We start from the raw sequence: 17,802 nt of genomic DNA, 5'->3' as shown, positions 1-17,802 counted from the left end.
ATTTGATTCATCACGACGGACATGAATTGAATTTTGTTTTCTTTCAAGTTCACTTAGGGATGTCAATTTTTTCTAGCTCGGGCTCAAACTGATATTATTTACTCCAAACTATCCGCCAGTTTTCATATATCAATCGTTTAAACGGAGATATTTTTGGTAACAATGGTAGGTTTTGCAGCTCTCAAATCGAGAGATAATGGTTGACATTGGAGATTACCAGGCATAGCACAGGGAAGCTACTTGGGATCGTTGATGTTTCTGATTTACGTCAATGTTGTGTACTGAAAACTCCTCTCCGGTCCTGCACAGACCATCTCAGCATGAAAGGTTTGCTGATGGTAGTGTAGCAAGAACTGCCTTTGTGCAAATCCGAAAAAGGTTATCGGAAATCGAATTCCGATGAAAGACAAACTCTTCCTCCCAGCCTCCCAGAACTTTTTTACTGTCGAAGCTCTGCTTACCAGACCCCAGAACTTTTTAACTGCCGAAAACATGCGGAAAAGGCAATGTTGATTGAGAGGTAATGGGGGATGCAGCACCCTTTCGACTGTCCTGGTTTTTTACTCGTCTGATATGGTCACCCTAATCACTGATAGACTAGTCGCAACAAACGATAATTATCTTTTCATATTGTATTGGAATTTACATTTGCTGGCTTGTGACAAGTTTTATCAAAGGATTTTTCGATGTTGCCGGTTCAGCAGGTTCTACAATCAAATTTCTTCCAGTAACCGTTGGAAGCAAAGTTTTGGACGATTCGTACTACACCAAAGACATAAAAGAGTATGGGTCAGGTACATGTACTCTTTTATCTCCCTGGTTTAGTTCGAATCTTTCATATCTCCGGCTCAATGTTTGAAGACTGGTTTGGTACTCGTCCAGATATGTTTGAATGTCGCTGAAAGAAACCTTTTATTCATTACATTCCCGGAGTTTTCGCAGCTCTTTAAATGAAATGGTCGACCGGACTAAGTGACAAAATATTGATTTCGAGAAAAAAGGAGTTTCAACTTTGAATTGCAGCATCCTCTACGTTTTAATTATTTTTTGCAATAATTCTTGTTTATGGTTACATATTTCATATCTAGCAAATATTGAATGTAGCTGAAGTAATTCTTTATCCAGTATTTTCATTATCTCATTTTTTGAAGTTTTGCGACCTAGTCCGGCCTGTCTTAACACCGACCAAATGTCCTTGCCGGACCATAAGCAATGGTTTTTGACGTTTTCTAGAGTGTGTTATATGTTTTTCTTATTGGCTGAGACTACAATTTTATGAGCGGAATTGGGTTCGCCTGAATTTAGTGCACCTTTTTCCGCGCACTGTTATTTCAGCGATAATACCTATTTATAAATGTGCTGGCCATTTTGGTCTTATGAACTGTAATTCAACACACTCTTTTTATTTTGGTGTTTGAAAATGAAAATCAACCGTTTCGCTTCAAATTAGTTATAGTGTCTACATTATGGTCCTAACGCAATCGCTTAGGAAATATGCAAACATGGCAGTCACAAGGACGAGCGTTCTATTTTATTATTTTGCAGGTATATGAGCGATCAGAAAAAAAATTTCATTCGGTATGGATAAACATAAGCAGCATATGTGTATGCCATGTTCAATTATTTTAACAAGCCTGCTTCTGCAATTTGACAAATAGTTCAGAGTGCGCGGAATTCTTAACTGTGCGGAATTATGTGCCTTCACGATATTTGACAATAAAAACTGGATGTTCCTGTCATTTCATTATTCCACAAAAAATCTCAAACTTCAATATAGGTATTTTTGACCATTTAAATTTGCGTTTTAACGCGACCGCATTTCATTCGGATGCGTTTATGACTTCATTGTACAACAAGTGAACCGATGAATCGAGAATTTCCCGCGCTATTTCCTTTTCCGCTATACCAGTGTCATATCAACCTCGTGACGAAAGCCAGACGTATTGTGCAATTCGATTTTCAAACAGCCGCGGCTTGGACTTTGTACATAAAATATCCGAATAAATTCATTTGCAGCATTCTTGGTCTACCAACGAAGAACGAAATGCGAGACGGAGCGAGAGCGCTAGCGACTGCAAGAGTGCGAGTGAAGGCGAACGCCTTTAAGAGTGCGAGTGGATACGAGTGGGTTAAAGAGCGCGAGTGGCTACGAGTGGGAGTACGGACGAGTAGAAGCATGGGCGAGTAGGAGCATAGGCGAGTGAGAGCATGGACGAGTAGTAGCAGAAGTAGGAGTGAGTGGTTGGGTGCGAACGAAAGAGTGGGTTTCAATATGTGCAATTTGAGTTGCTTTTGGCCGACTGGCACTCACAGAAATTCTACCCGGCTGGGGAGCGAACGAATGAAAAGCATGCATGGAGAACACTCGGATACGAGTGTTGGGCGCAATGAGAAAAGGCGAAGGAGAAATATAAGAGTTATTTTTACGAGTTCAGCAACACTGACTACGTTTTTGTTTTCGATGTGGGGGTACACTGCAAATTCTACCAAAATGGTATGTAACGAAAAGTGGTCCAATTTTAAACGCATATAATTCAGCCATCTCACGATAAATTGTAAAATTTTTTGTACACATCGTCTCGAAATACTTCTAAGAATAGATTCCAATAGATAAACCCAAAGATTTTTGATATCATGGCATTAAAACTTTAAATAATGTACAACCTAGTCAAAATATCGCGCATTTACACACAGAAAATAGCGTTTCCCAAGTCCGACACGATAGACTTGTGCACCTAGCGCGCTACGCTTCTATGAATTACGTCCTCATCGACTATTTAAAGAACGGATTTGGCCGGACACGCTCAGTTGCCTGTTGAACGGCAGGCGGAGCAGATCACTGCGCTGTGTGTTTTTTACAGCGATATTATGACAGATGGGCTAATCGCGGCGTTCCAGGGAGCGCGGCCGTTCCTTTCAATCGGGAAAGGCCGCGTAGAATTTTGGGGAAATGTCGTGGTGGTACTAGTTGTCTCTTTCGCTCTACCCATCATCATCAGCGTTGACTCATGTTGCATTGTGCGCTTGGGTTCAATGTTTGAGGCGAATGTGTAGGTAAGTAGGGGAACTGGCGGTAAAATGAACACGTTAAGCAAATTCATTATTTTCTAACTAATAAGTGAATGAGATATTATAATCACCTTATATGTCCCTTGCTAGACATGTTTTGTACATATCTGGTTAAATTACTTCGTCATAAACACATTTTTTCAAACATGATTCTTGATTTCAAAACATGTCCAAAAATGAGACATGTTTATAGCGTGTGGGTAAAATGAACATGTAGCTCTGGTGACCTGCAAAACGTCCTGTATGTATACAATGCGCAGCGTTGGAAAGCATTTTCCGATCAATGTTGATATCCCTTTGCATTTTGTAGGCAAAAAAAACTTGTCACGGAAAAATTGAATTTTCATGACGTAATATTAACCAATTTACAATCCTGTGGCATCGAAACACATCTACAAACTTGGGGTAATCAATGGGTGTTTGAACTTTTAGGATCTATTGGAGAGCAGTGAAGATATAGTAACTTGAAGTTAGCGATACACCCTGCTCATTTTACCCACCACGACATTTTTTTTTTTCAAACAGCTGTTCCGATTGAGCCATTTTGTCCTGGTTCTCACTTATTGCAGTGAACTATCTGCAAGAAGTTCAATTACTATGATGTAACATCATTTTCAAAATAAAATTAAAATTTGACCTTATATTCTACATGCCGAATTTAACATCAGTGACAGACATGAATGCCGATTTTGGTTTTTATCATATTTATTTTACATTCAACAGCTTTTTATCAAACTAAATGATTTCAATATCCTTTGAATACTTTTTCTGCAATGTCGCAGTTTTTTTTCACAATTTTTGATCACAGATTCTTTTTCACAGATGACAGTGTTTTGGCATTTTGATGAAAATTTCACAGATTTTTGTAAATATTGCAATTTTTCGGAAATTTATCACAGATTTTCAAAGATTTTGTCCCTGTTTTAGTTATCACAGATGGTAAAAAGATATTTTTGACCGAAACACAGATTTCAATGTGGCATCCCTGTTTGTTAGCGGTTGCATGCGTAACCTGCATGATAGCAATCTGTGCTTTCGTTGCACAAAGACGAAAACGTTCTTAGCAACAAATTTACGCGGATCGATGAAAAGCATAACGAAAATTTATTATTTACGTTCGACAAATTCATTGATTCATTTCCACTTCGCGTGATCCATTTCCACTCAGCCGATCCTATTTTGATTCTGCTAACAGGTACATACTATAAAGCCTATTCATGAATGAATACACTGCCATTCGAAAAACCGTTGTAAAAACGCATCGTCCATATATATAATTCACTTCATTTGTACTTTAGGAAAGTTACAATAATGGCAAAATATAACTAGAAAGCTTGGTCTATACATGAGATGTAATTATATTGTCTAAAATTAGATTTTTCTTCACCGGTCCGGGTGTTTTTTTACCAAACACAATCGAAATTTTTTTACAAATTTTAAAAGCTATAAAAATTTTAAATTAAATGCTATAAAGATTTAGCTCCAAATATCAGTTCGGTCACGGTTTTCTGTCTTCTTTCTTCAGGTCTGCTCAAATAAGTTTAATCGGATGCGATCACCTACTACAAATGAAAGGACCTGATAACCAAGAAGGTTTGGTTCAATATGTAATATTCGATGTGGAATGGTTGTGCTAATATTACACGTAAGAAATATATTTGATTTATTATTATTCTAAATGTACTAAGAAAATAAATATTTCACATTAAGTAGTATAGTCCTACGTCTACAGTTCGTGCAACCCCATTGGGCTGCCCCTTGTAGTTTTTTAATTAAACTTGTTTTTTTTAACTTCGATAGTACTTCCAACGAACTGTCTTTCGCTTTTTCAAATGAAATTTGCATAAAACACTTTTAAAAAATCATGAACCTAGCCCACTTTTTCACCACAACTTTGTATATAACCCCTTATTTAAATTCTCCCAATGAATGTTCTATAGCTGAGTAATGATCATATTTACTTAAGGGGTGCGTTTTATCCCATCTTCTCCTAGTAGGCCAAAAATAACATGCTCACTACCGTCGCCTAATAGAAGAATGACGAACAATTTTACATACCAACTTGTTGGTTTTGATCTCCTGAATAACATTGCCGAAGATGCAGGCCCGCTATAAACTCAGAAACTTGAGATACAGTAGATCGAAAATTTGTTTTGCTCGTTAGCGTCGCCTGGCTGCAGAATTCCAACATATTCATTCGCCCATAGAAAAGCTCATAATCTATTAGTAAAGTTTAGAGAAGAAACTAGTACTCCAGTACTGATTAGGATCACGAGATATTCTAAAGACAAGCGATAAAATATCCGTATTGTACAAAGAACAACGCGCGAGTGCTCCTGTTACAAAATTTGAACTATTGAACTTTGTACGTTGCTTTCTGGTTTTCAAGAACTATGATTTGTCTAAACTCCAGTTGTAATGCTTCATAACGCATTTTTTTATTTTTATGAACATAAAATAATAATTTATTTAAAATACGCAAGGAAATCGATATCGTTAGTCCAGACAAACGTATTAGTTAAACAGCATCCGAGTTCCAAACTCAATTTTTGCATATTCTAACAGGATGCAAATTTTTATCTTTATCAGTTATTTCTCATACCAGGTTATTCGAAAAGCTTCTCCATTTTCAACGCAATCCGACCCAACGACAGCAACAGCTCGAAAAACTGCCGACACAATTCACACCAATGTTGCAAACCTTCTAGTACTTTGGAGCGTAAGAAGAAACACTTCCCGTCGCATTACCCAACGAACGAGCAATAAACTGTATACAACCAGTGTTTGAATGTCGAATTTTGCTTTCTTATGGGAGCTCACCCGAAAGAAAATGAACGCTACTCACTTCATTCCAGTTGGTCATTGGTTTGATCAAACGAAACAAGTTACAATATTTCGATCGCCGAAGTTCAACAAATTGCAACATCACGGAATGCTGTCAAACGAGCGGTTATTTATCATCGAAGACATGCCTTTTTCGGTGGCCTGATCACGCGAGTGCTGCCGTTTTGCCGAGACACACTGCCACGCTATATAGGTATTGGTCCACAGTGGTCGCCTGCCCGTATATCCACACCGACTACCGAACTGGGGTGGGAAGTTAACTGGAGCAGAACAAGCTCCCGTAAACGGACTTACCTCGCCGATGTAATATCGATAAATTTCACCCGAAAAAGCGAAACGCTCGGCCACTGGGGCTTGAGCAGCAGCCAGCCACCAAAGGACAGACAAGAATCGTGAAACTTATTTCAATTACGTGATTAAACTGATAACATCCACTGCGCAACAAAAAATCGAATTCGCAATTTTCTACTTTTTTCCGGCAAGTCATCTCACCGTTCGCGCCTTTTTCGCGATCGCGATCAAGCGCGACAATCATTCATCTGTCCACGGATCCGACGGGGCTGTTTGGTCGCACTTGCTGGCTCTGCTGTACGTAGGTATAACACGCTGCCTACGACGGTATTGCTCGAGGGCGAAAGGCAAAAAAATAAAACGCAACGACCAAATCGGCAGCACTTTGGCCGGCATGCAGCTGGATGTTGGCCGACAAGCGAAACTTGGTGGTATCGCTTCTCAATAGTTGCACCGACCAATTTAGTCACTCTCAATCGACGGAGACAAATTACTCCAAATTAATAATCGCCATAATATGCGCCTGGTTGACCGATACGGTTTGCAGCGGGTTACAGTTCGTGCATGGAGGTTTCTCGCATTACCGTCGACGGGCTTCCCGGCACGGCGCACAGTGGCGGCTCTTCAAACAAAAGTCGGACAAAACCTCAAATGTTACCTAATTTGGCTGAAAATCACAATTTAAGCTAATTTTGAGGTGCTGAGCTCATTTTTGATGTCAAAAGTCGTAAAATATTAAATGCATTTTTTCCATACAGTGTCATTGAACCTTTCTTATAACTATGATCCCGTTTTCATGATAGATTTTCCGTTACTGTTCACCAATGTCAGCAATCTCATAAAAAATGAAAAACACTACTTTAAATCCATTGTATAATGTGTTGGTTTACTGTAGATTGTCTAACTATTTTACACAAAACACCATGCGTCTCCATATCAGCAACAAAGCTTCAAAATCGTCGTAAACCTTTTTGCGCACCTAGGCGCAGAACGAGACCATGATATTTGAAAAGTAGAGGTAATTTCACATAGAATGTATACTATGTGACCGTTCCGAAATGATTCCGAAATTTGTACAGAATACATTAGTGAAAAAAGTATTTTGGATCTGACCACCTTAAACATATTTAAACTAAAAAGTCATAGTTCTAAGCAAATTTACCAAATGTATTTTACTCATTAACAAAGTTCTTTCATTCCTCTACACAATGAAACTAGTTGTGCTAAAATCGGACCAAAATCAAAAGAGCAACATGCATTTGAAGTGAACAAAGCAATGGTGGTTTCGGAAATGAAAATCATTAAAAAATCCGGACTAAGGTACGTTTAAACTCGTGTTAAAAATCGTGTTCTTATCCAATGATCATAAAATTTTGAATATGTATCATTCAATACATGAGAAATTTAGGAAAAATATAAAATATCAATATTTCAAAAATAAATTTTAGAGGTTTTGGCCAGCCTCCGGCCACTGTGCGGCGTGAGTTATGCCTTTTGAATTGAATTGGTTAATACGCTTTAAAGTCGCTCTAGAATCTGACAAATTTCACCATTTCGTTATTCATGTCGTAGGACTAGTATGAGCTGCATATTCAGGTGTGTCATTCGTATGAGTGCTTCCAATGCTATTTAACTTGGACAGTGTGCGTCGTAAAACAAAACTTACAGCAGACTTAGCTAATGCTAATTATTAGCGTTTTTGATTTGTTAGTATGATAAATCGAATCTATTTTCTTAATTGTTTTTGCTTCTCAACTTCAACAAAAAACATGCGAACTAATTTCTCACGTTGCTCAGAGCAGTTGCTCAAAATTGCTTCGCAAAGCAAATAATTCAATCAACCCGGGTGTCGCTTTGTCTACTCTGCAGAACCAAAATATCGTTGCTCCTTTGTGTTACGATCAAAATTTGGGGAAACGTTAAAAGTATTCAAAATGGTACACTGCAACCGGCAGAGGAAATTTGGCGGATATTGTAAACCATATAAAACAGTTGAAACGTGAGCAACACATTCACATACACATATTGTGCTTATGATAAGGAATGATGTTAAAAGTAAAGTAGAGTAGAGGAACGGTGCCTAAGACGGACACCTTGAGGTTAAAAAGCAAATTTGACTCATCCATGGATGCTTTGCTCGCAAATTGCACGTAAACCGTGGGTTATTTTTGGAACGGCCTTGACAGGTAGATGGTGAAAATAGAGAATTGGAAGCTTTTTGAACTCCAAGATGGCAACTTCCAGTTGAGCTATATTCTCAATAACCAAATTTTTTTTCGAGGTTGCATCAAACCTCGACGTTTCATTCATTTTAAATTTTCCTTTACTCCTCCTCTGAACATTTTTCAGTTTCTGCTTATATGGAATCAAGAACCGTCGTAGGTGGTCAAAGCGACTTTGTTTAGTCATTATTGATATAGTTATAGATATAGATATAGATATGGGAAGGTTGTACCTTTCATTTGAGACTAAGTTTGTGCAAATCGGTCCAGCCATCCCTGAGAAACAAAGATGACATTTTTTCCAGACATACATATACACTAGACCTCTCCACATTTTGAAAAAGTTTTGAAATATACATGGGTCAGCTCAAATTTTTGTTTTAGGTGTGAATTTAAAAACTTTCGCCAAAAATGGCTTAATTTGGACATGATTTAGAGGTGTCTCCAATCAAAAATCATGTTTTTGCTATGTTTCCATAGTAAGATCACTTACACTCTGATTTAATAGTTCCTACATGCCCACATATCATCAAAGGTTGTTCCTTAGACATATCTTAACATATTTTAACAGGTGAACATAGCTCTAATCGTAATAGAAAATTTGTTAACTGGATTTTTATTTAGAAAAGAATACTAAAACCAAGAAAAAATACTACTTAAATAATTCAGGCAGTTTGCGAATCTGAAGAGACCGAATTTTATGCAAGAATGAAAATATACAATATTCGAGCACCAGAAAATACGACGAATTCTAGCGATTCAGAGGTGCTAACATTTGGTACGGTTATATGTGTCATCCATTCGTATTACGAAGTATAATTCACTACTACAAAAAAGACTAAATATATATATATATATATATATATATATATATATATATATATATATATATATATATATATATATATATATATATATATATATATATATATATATATATATATATATATATATATATATATATATATATATATATATATATATATATATATATATATATATATATATATATATATATATATATATATGAAACAAGCACTTTCTGCCAGATTGTTCCCAGGCTGATCTGTTGCATGATCCGGATTCCTTCATGAAAATACATGAATTTCCACGAACTTAATGAATTTGTCGCAAAAATTTTGTGTGTTCTGTTGAAGCCATTAACGGATTTTCAAAAGTTTGGAGTCGTTCCGAGAGCTCCATTGGATATGTCGAAGCATCTCCATTGACGCGCGTACCGTAAAATCTGAAGCATAAAATAACTTGGATACCCAATCATAGATCGTCCTAACGCTAATGAAGTGACATCAAGAACACGTCAGAAAATGATTGATACCCTTCGATACAGGTTTGACCGTTCCAACCAGTAACGTGGGTGACATCATGTAAACTGTTGAATACGAATTGTCAATTGCCATAGCTTAATTTAATACATGTAATAAATTATACGAAACTGTCTTGCAGGAATGGTTTCTGACAAAAAATGAGAAATTTTGGTTAAGTACGACAGGCAAGGTTGTTGGAAACTGTGACCATTAAGCTTTCTGTTTCCCCATGAGTTAGCCGCCGATTTAACTTAATTTCCGGTTAAGATATCGACGATTTATAAGTTTCTTAGAACATTACAAATTTTACGTTCAATAATAGTAAATATAAATGCGGATTCTACTTAGCAGTGATTTGTTTTGCCATATGCAGATATAACTCAATGCGCATGGTGCTACTTCAGATTCGAGTGATTCTACTATTCTTAGAGGAGTCAAGGGTCCAGCTCGGGTGCTTAGAATTAAAAATCTTCGAGATCTTTGGTTGATTCTCCGTATTAGCAAGTTGGATTCGGATCGGGCTTCTCAAATTTTAAATTTTCGGGTTCGGGTCGGGTTCGGGTTTTCAAATTTTAAAATTCTCGGGTCGGGTCGGGTTCGGGTTTTTACAAAATTTTCATTCTCGGGTACGGGTCGGGTTCGGGTTTTTAAGTTTTAAAATGTTCGGGCTCGGGTCGGGTTCGGATTTTTCAAATTTTATAATTTCGGGCTCGGGTCGGGTTCGGGTTTTTAAATTTTCATGCGCTCGGGTTCGGGTCGGGTTCGGGTACGAAAAAAATGAAACCCGACCATCTCTAGTATAGACGCAAACAGTGTCATGAAATGGATGGGTTGTTTTGTTCAAAATCCGAGCCCGACCCAACCCCGATAATTTGTAATTCGAAAAACCCGAACCCGACCCGAGCCCGAAAGTCCAAAATTTCAAAAACCCGGACCCGACCCGAACCCGAGAATTTCAAATTTGAAAATCCGGAACCCGACCCGAACCCGAGAAGCTTAAATTTACAGAACCCGACCCGAAACCCGTCGGGTTCGGGTCGGGTCCGGGTTTCGGGTACAAAAACCCGAACCCGACCATCTCTACTAGAGACTGCACAAAGCAACTTATGTGCTTGCTGTGCACAAATGAGGGCGGAAAAGAACACATGACGAGAGGCTTCTTATGCCCAGAATACAAAATGCAGCCCAATGATGATGAGAATATCCCAGTTTAATCTCAATCATTGTGACATTGCACAGTAACTGTTGTGGCCGGCAGTCAACAACAGAAACGAAGTGCGATGTGCGGCAAGGCTTCGTGATCGCCAGGATCAACAGCATATTCGTCTGTAGCTGCTACGCTGCCCCGAGATGTACACCAGAGCAGTACAATAGGATGCTGGAGGCATTAACCGACTCGTTAGTCGGACGAACGCCGGTTGTTATAGGAGGAGAGTTTGACGCTTGGGTCTTGAAGTGGGCAGTGGCGTAGTAGCGGGGGGGGTTTTGGGGACGAAACCCCCCCCGAAATATTTTGGAGAGATTTGAAAAAATTGAATATGTTAAGCAAAAATATGCCTAATATTTTAAATGAAATTCTCAAAGTTTCATTTGCAAAAGTTATCTTGTAAAAAAATTCCCTTGTAGTGAAAATTAGCTGCAGACTCAACACCTACCTGTCGGCACGTTGTGGAGGCTAGCTCAACCGCCGAGGACTATAACGAGTAGATTGCGGCGAAGCGAGGAGCTAGGAGCTTAATGGTTCACGAAACGGATATCGGTACCGAAAGAAATTTCGCCACATTCTGTAGTCCTTGACTGACGGCGAACATGGACTGGAGAGTGTGAGAGAAGTATCCCCATAGAGGCCACCAGGCGATTCGCTACCGCATCGGCCAATGGAACCCTGCTGCAGCACGAAGAAGGACGGGCGGCAAGCTAAAGTGGAAGACGAAAGCCTTTAACGAAAACCTCTTTGTTGAGTTACTTCGGCGAACAACGGAATCAAGTACATTGATACGGCTGACGGCTTACAAGAAGGATTGTGACGGCTTGTGACGTTACAATGTCACGAAAACTAGGGCCATGTAGTAGACGGCGTGCAGCTTACTGGTTAAATGAGTAACTCAGTATGCTATACGCTGCTTGTCTTAAATCCAGAAGGCGGGCTCAGAGCGCAAGATCGGAGAGTGAGAGAGGAGCGCAAACGACGTATCTAGAAGGTAGGGACTCTTTAAAACAGGAGATCAAGCTTAGCAAGCCAATTGCCATAAGTAGCTGTGCTGAGAAATAAACGCCAGTCCCTGGGGGACGCGTACTGAGTCGTCATGACGAAGACGAGGGTCCGTCGACACCAGCTGAAATATGCCCGGGTAAGCTAAAGATAATCGTTGAGGGTCTCTTCCCGAATCACGATTCAACTACCTGGTCACTGACACCGTACGGCGAAGAAGAAGGAGGTAACACAGTCGAGTGGCAAGTGACCAACGACGAGCTCAAAGACGCGTCGATGTGACTAAAATCAAAGAAAACCCCCGGTCCGGATGGAATACCAACAGCGGCGCTGAAAGCTGCGATCCTGGCATATCCGGACATGTTCAGGATGCTACTGCTGAAGTCTTTAGACGTAATCCCCGAAATGAGGAAGGTGCAGAAACTGATGTTGCTGCCAAAGTCAGGGAAGTCACCGGGCCATCCAGCCTCGAATAGACCAATGCCGCAGCGTGGCATAAAATAATGAGCCAGATCCTGAAGAGCTACTTCCAGAGTAGAGCACTGCTGTACCAGACGAACAAAAGGGCAGAAGGCAATGCGAGTCGCAGCGGGCGTTACTCAGAGCTCCATTCTCTGTCAAACACTTTGGAATGGGATGTAAGATGCACTGATAACATAAATTCGTGAATATAATAAATCATGCAATGCACGAATTCATTCGTCGTTTTCTGCAACTAAGTATTTTCGTGCATTGTAAATAGTAAGTTTCGTTCATTTCATGAACAAGAATGGCCGTATGGTGAACGAAAGCTTTCGTAAATTTTACACATTTAATGTACACTTCACGAATGATATCGTTGATAACGACATTATTTTTCGTGAATGAAATGAAATATTTTGTTTATTTTAATAAACGTTTGTGTATATTTCGAACGACTTCGTTGGTCGCACGAAATCTTTTCGTTTATCTTAGAAAAGTTTTCGTATTTATTGGCCTCTTATTGTTTTCAGTCGATCTTTTAAGATCGATGTTTTTTTAATTTAAAAAAATCGATCTGGCCAAATCGATTTTATTGTGATTCGAAGAAATGGCCACTTGATGAACGAAAGTTTCGTTTATTTTGATAAACGTTTATGTATATTACAAACGAATTCGTTGGTCGCATTCGATCTTTTAGGATCGATGTTTGACAACACCGATATCGCTCAGGCAGAGAAAAACTCAAAATTATTCATACAAAATCAACGAGCAGTTCGCGACGGCTCAACTGATTCTGTACTGCTCCAGATTCTGAATCAACTGGAAGCGAAAGAGGTCCAAGAAATCTTCCTGCAACCGGCGGACACGGATACAACTACTAAATAGTCAGACAACAACAATTATCTGACGAATAGCAACAATTGCTCCATATTGCTCCTTTGACGTGGACGGTTTGACGAATGGTGCTCGTCAATATTATAAAGATATTCGTATATAACAGCGAACGACTCGTTTGCTGAATGAAGCTGTTTTGTAATAAGCTAGCGAAAGTCATTTCGTGGTTTTCACGAAAAACTCGTAATAATAAACAAAAGTGTTTCGATAGAACTACGAACGATTCATCATATGTACGAAAAATTCGTATATTTTATGAAAGTTGTTTGTACGAAATTAATTCCTAGAGATTTACGTATATATTCTATCAGTGTGGGGTCTTAACACTGCGGCTGCCCAGGAAAGTGAAAATCGTTGGTTTCGTGGACGATGTGTCAATAACGGTGAGACACTTGAAGAAATGGAGGCAGGCCCGTAGCCAGGATTTTGTTTCGGGAGGGGCTTAAAAAAATTTGCATAAAGCTTTTAATTCTGACAATTTGATATAGTCACTAGAAACTAAATTAAATTTTGAAAAGTTCATAATGAAATCAATTCCAAATCAAAGACAATCCTAAAAATATGTTCATTGTCACAAGAAAGGTTATAGTACTTACTCTCGTTACAACAAAGTATATTCTAGAGTTCACAGTATTTATGCGCTAACCGAATATGACAATGCTTGACGGTACTGGAAAACACTAGGTGTTCCAAGCTACACCTTTAAAAGGCGTAGAAGATGCTAAACCGAAATGAGTAGAAAAATATCCATAAAATGTTCGAACGAAGAGAATGTCGAAATTCGTACAAAATCTTCTGATTTAGCAAGCGATTTGTAGATGCGCAGAGACGGTTCAACTTCTATTTTCTTTGTCTGGTGTTCTGCGAGTATTACCAGTTCCAAGGCATCATGCTAACACAATTTTTTGATATATTCTATTTAAATGAAACTATTTTCAAGACTAGCCTTGGTCGGGTAGATTAGAACCCCAGTTAGGAAGGATTTTTGGTAATCAATAGGATCAAAATATAAATTTAAATGATTAAATCAACTGAATCGAATGATAACACTGATTACTAATATCTTCTAATTTTCCATGAAATCGCCAGTCGCCGTGCATGTGTCGTTCACCGTGCAGTTTCAAAATCACGAAATTTAAAGAACTAGCTCCCTAAATCCATCGGAGAGATCCAGATCCCAAATCCTTTCGTTTCATCGTTTTATTGAAACATTCCAACTAAAGTTGAATCAAAATTTTAAATACACCGTAAGTTGATCATATAACGTGCACTGGTGCCAAACAAATGTCCTCAACTACTTATTCTCGTTTTGTTGGTAATAGTTTTATATTATTTCTAAATTGTGACGTATTTAGATAGGTATTTTTACGGTGACTATGAGGGCGGTTTTCATTTTGATAAAAAAAACAGGATTTGAAGTCACGTCAAATCCACCTAAACGCACGGTAACTGGGGACTTGACGGTACGTGAAATTTGTTAAATGTATTCCCAAAAGAACTAGAAGGTCTACCTTCTGATGTCGCAAAAAGCAGAAGCAAAAAAAATTGCTACGCTATAGCAGGCTACAGGCACCAGTGAATCAAGCTAGCTATTGTTCTATATCAGTGCACATACAAATTGTATCGTTGCCCCCGGCTGCGGAGTAAAATGAGTTTGCCAAATGAAGCAAAAGTGCCTGTGCTACGGGATAACACGAACAGTTAAGGAAGTGGAACAATTAGTTAAAGTGAAAATGGAGCTTAATCTCGCTGAAGTTACCTACATTCAGCTACATCACGTAAAAACTGTGTTTTGATCACGTTTAGAAGCTTAGCACAGACCGAAAACTTTATTGCAAAGAACAACATGCAACACGAGGTCGAATTTAATAACACCAGAATCAAGATCCCCGTGCATATGGAAAACGACATGGTGGACGTGCGTATCCATGATTTGGCCCCGCGCACGAAGGAGGATTTCATCAAACAAATCATGTCGCAATATGGAGAAGTAGAATCTATTACGAATGACACCTGGAGAAATTTTTTCTCCGGCATTCCCAATGGCGTTCGTATTGTGAGAATGCGAGTGACTAAACCAATACCTTCTTACATGACTATCGAATGCAAATCACCGAAGGATGGCGTGACCTATAAGCAAACAACGCTAATTACATATCCCGGGCAGACCCCAACATGCCAATTCTGTAACTATACAGCCTACTACGGAAAAACATGCGTCGAAGCAACTAGTCAAAACTCATCTACTACAGCCAACTCTAACACGCAGCCACCGATACCTTCAGATAAACCTAAAACAACTATCCAATTACCCAATAATGCAGGTACAACGACCACGACAACCGCTCCCAAACCAACAACTAGCATCGCCAATAAAGAAGCAAATACCGATGAAGACGGATATACAACAGCGACCCATAAGAACAAGAAACAAATAAGAACCTCTGATCGTGAACAGGAAGAAAGCAGTACCGATGACGACATGGACGGGAACGATAACGCGAGAGAAGGCAGACTGAATGACCACCAAGCGGCCTCACCGCCAAGGAAAAAGATCTCAACACGCAGCAGCAAACTGCGTCAACAAGATCTGGCAGACCGACATTCTTAGAATTTTTTTATTTTTACTTATTGTAAAAAAAATTAAAAGACCCACGGATCAGTTGGGCTAACGCATTGAGCCGTTTCAAATAAAATTTTAGATTGAAAAAAAAAGAAATATTATAAATATGAACAAGCTCAATAATTTCAGCATCTCTTTATTCCGACATATGGACGGGTATACATCGCACTTACTTCACCTCTGTCGAAGAGTAACGTAGGTGTAAGGCCAACTTTCTTTGATGATTTCTGTTGTTCTGTAGTTGAGTGCCCAGAAAATATAGAACAGCTGCTCTTGGGTCGATTTCAATTTATTTATTATTTTTTCTCTCTTTTTCTTCGTGATCTCTGCTCATCTCTCTCATTTTATTCCATAACGAACACAAATAAAACGAAAACATGAAATCGAAACATTAATCCCAATTTATTGACTGTAGACTCAACTAGTTACAACATTTTAGTCGCTCTCCGTGATAGGCTACTGATGTTTGTTCACTGTATCGTCACGTCGTTTTTAGACTTACATGGACATTAATTCGAAACCATCGAAAGAGACAGAAATGCTGCTGCTTACAACATTAAGTTTATTATGATTGATTGACTAATATGTGGTTTAGCATCTATTGACATCCGTTGAAAAGTAAGGATAAAATCACAACAGATAGTCCTACCGCTACTATGTACGTTTTTGTATGTGAACAACATTAGTAATATACGACGGTATACAATTCTTGGGTTGATGAACACCTCAGAAAAACCGCTGTTTTACCACTTTTTGGCTTGTTTATTTTTTGGCATTTTTCTTGCTTATTGTTCGATTGTTTAAAATATCACTACTTTGCGGACTAATAATGTTTAAATATGGACCGCATTCTCCGCATAAAATGAAATTGAGTGTCAACAGAAATACTATTGCATTAAAATGACGCGAAAACAAAAACTGTCTTCTCGACTATATTGTCATCAACTAACGGAAATGTTTTTGTCTAGCACGCTTGAGTGAGATGCCTGATGTTTCTACTAAGCGTACAGTGCACTAACCTATTACAGAAATTCAATCTGCTTATGCTTTAACTAACTTTATTCTGGCTAATATATAACATAATATCTGAGTTTTGTTAGACACAACCACTAGCGATAAAGTTCTCATTTTGGGACAGTTTTTGAGCTCACTTTTCTATAAAACTTCTGCAATTTTATTATAAATTTCGTTTATTTTATTCGGTTCAATGCATTAGCTAAATGAAGCCTTGTGTCTTCAATATATTTCCATGATGTGAACAATGAAAGTGATAAAACGTAAATGGTTGTCCTACAGATCTCGTGCGAACAACTAGCGATTGCATGTGGAGAACTATTTACTAGGCTGAGAAATATTTTTCCTAACCAACAGTGTCGCGGTGGTGTTCATTTCTATCTCGTACACTTCCTTATCATCATAGTGGTTACTGCCATGTCCATGTTCGCGAATTTCTGACGGGTCACGAGTGTCGACTTCCTCAATGATGGTGCCGACCGTTGATTTTGAGATACTAGACGCAGTTTTTGCCGTCAATATTATCCGAACAGCAGCCAAAATTTGGCAAATGTTTGTTTTTCAGGAAATGGTTTTGGAGACTATGTATATGCAAAGATATAATGTGTAAAATAATACTATCGCATTCAGTTTTTACGTGCAGGGTCAGGTTGGAGGAAATATGTCTGTTCACCTAGATTTTCACCACAAAAACACCATTTAATATACTTCCTAGATGTGTCCTTTATAATGTACAGGGTGGCGATTCCTGGAAAAAACCTGGAAAATCAGGGAATTTCAGGGAATTCTATTTGACCTGGAAAAACCTGGAATTTTCAGGGAATTTGTATTCAAATCAGGGAGAAA

Source organism: Topomyia yanbarensis, chromosome 3 (assembly GCF_030247195.1).
Source record: "Topomyia yanbarensis strain Yona2022 chromosome 3, ASM3024719v1, whole genome shotgun sequence".
NCBI classification, from domain to species: Eukaryota; Metazoa; Arthropoda; class Insecta; order Diptera; family Culicidae; genus Topomyia; species Topomyia yanbarensis.
The sequence above is the reverse complement of the archived record's forward strand: the minus strand, read 5'-3'. Positions refer to the sequence as shown.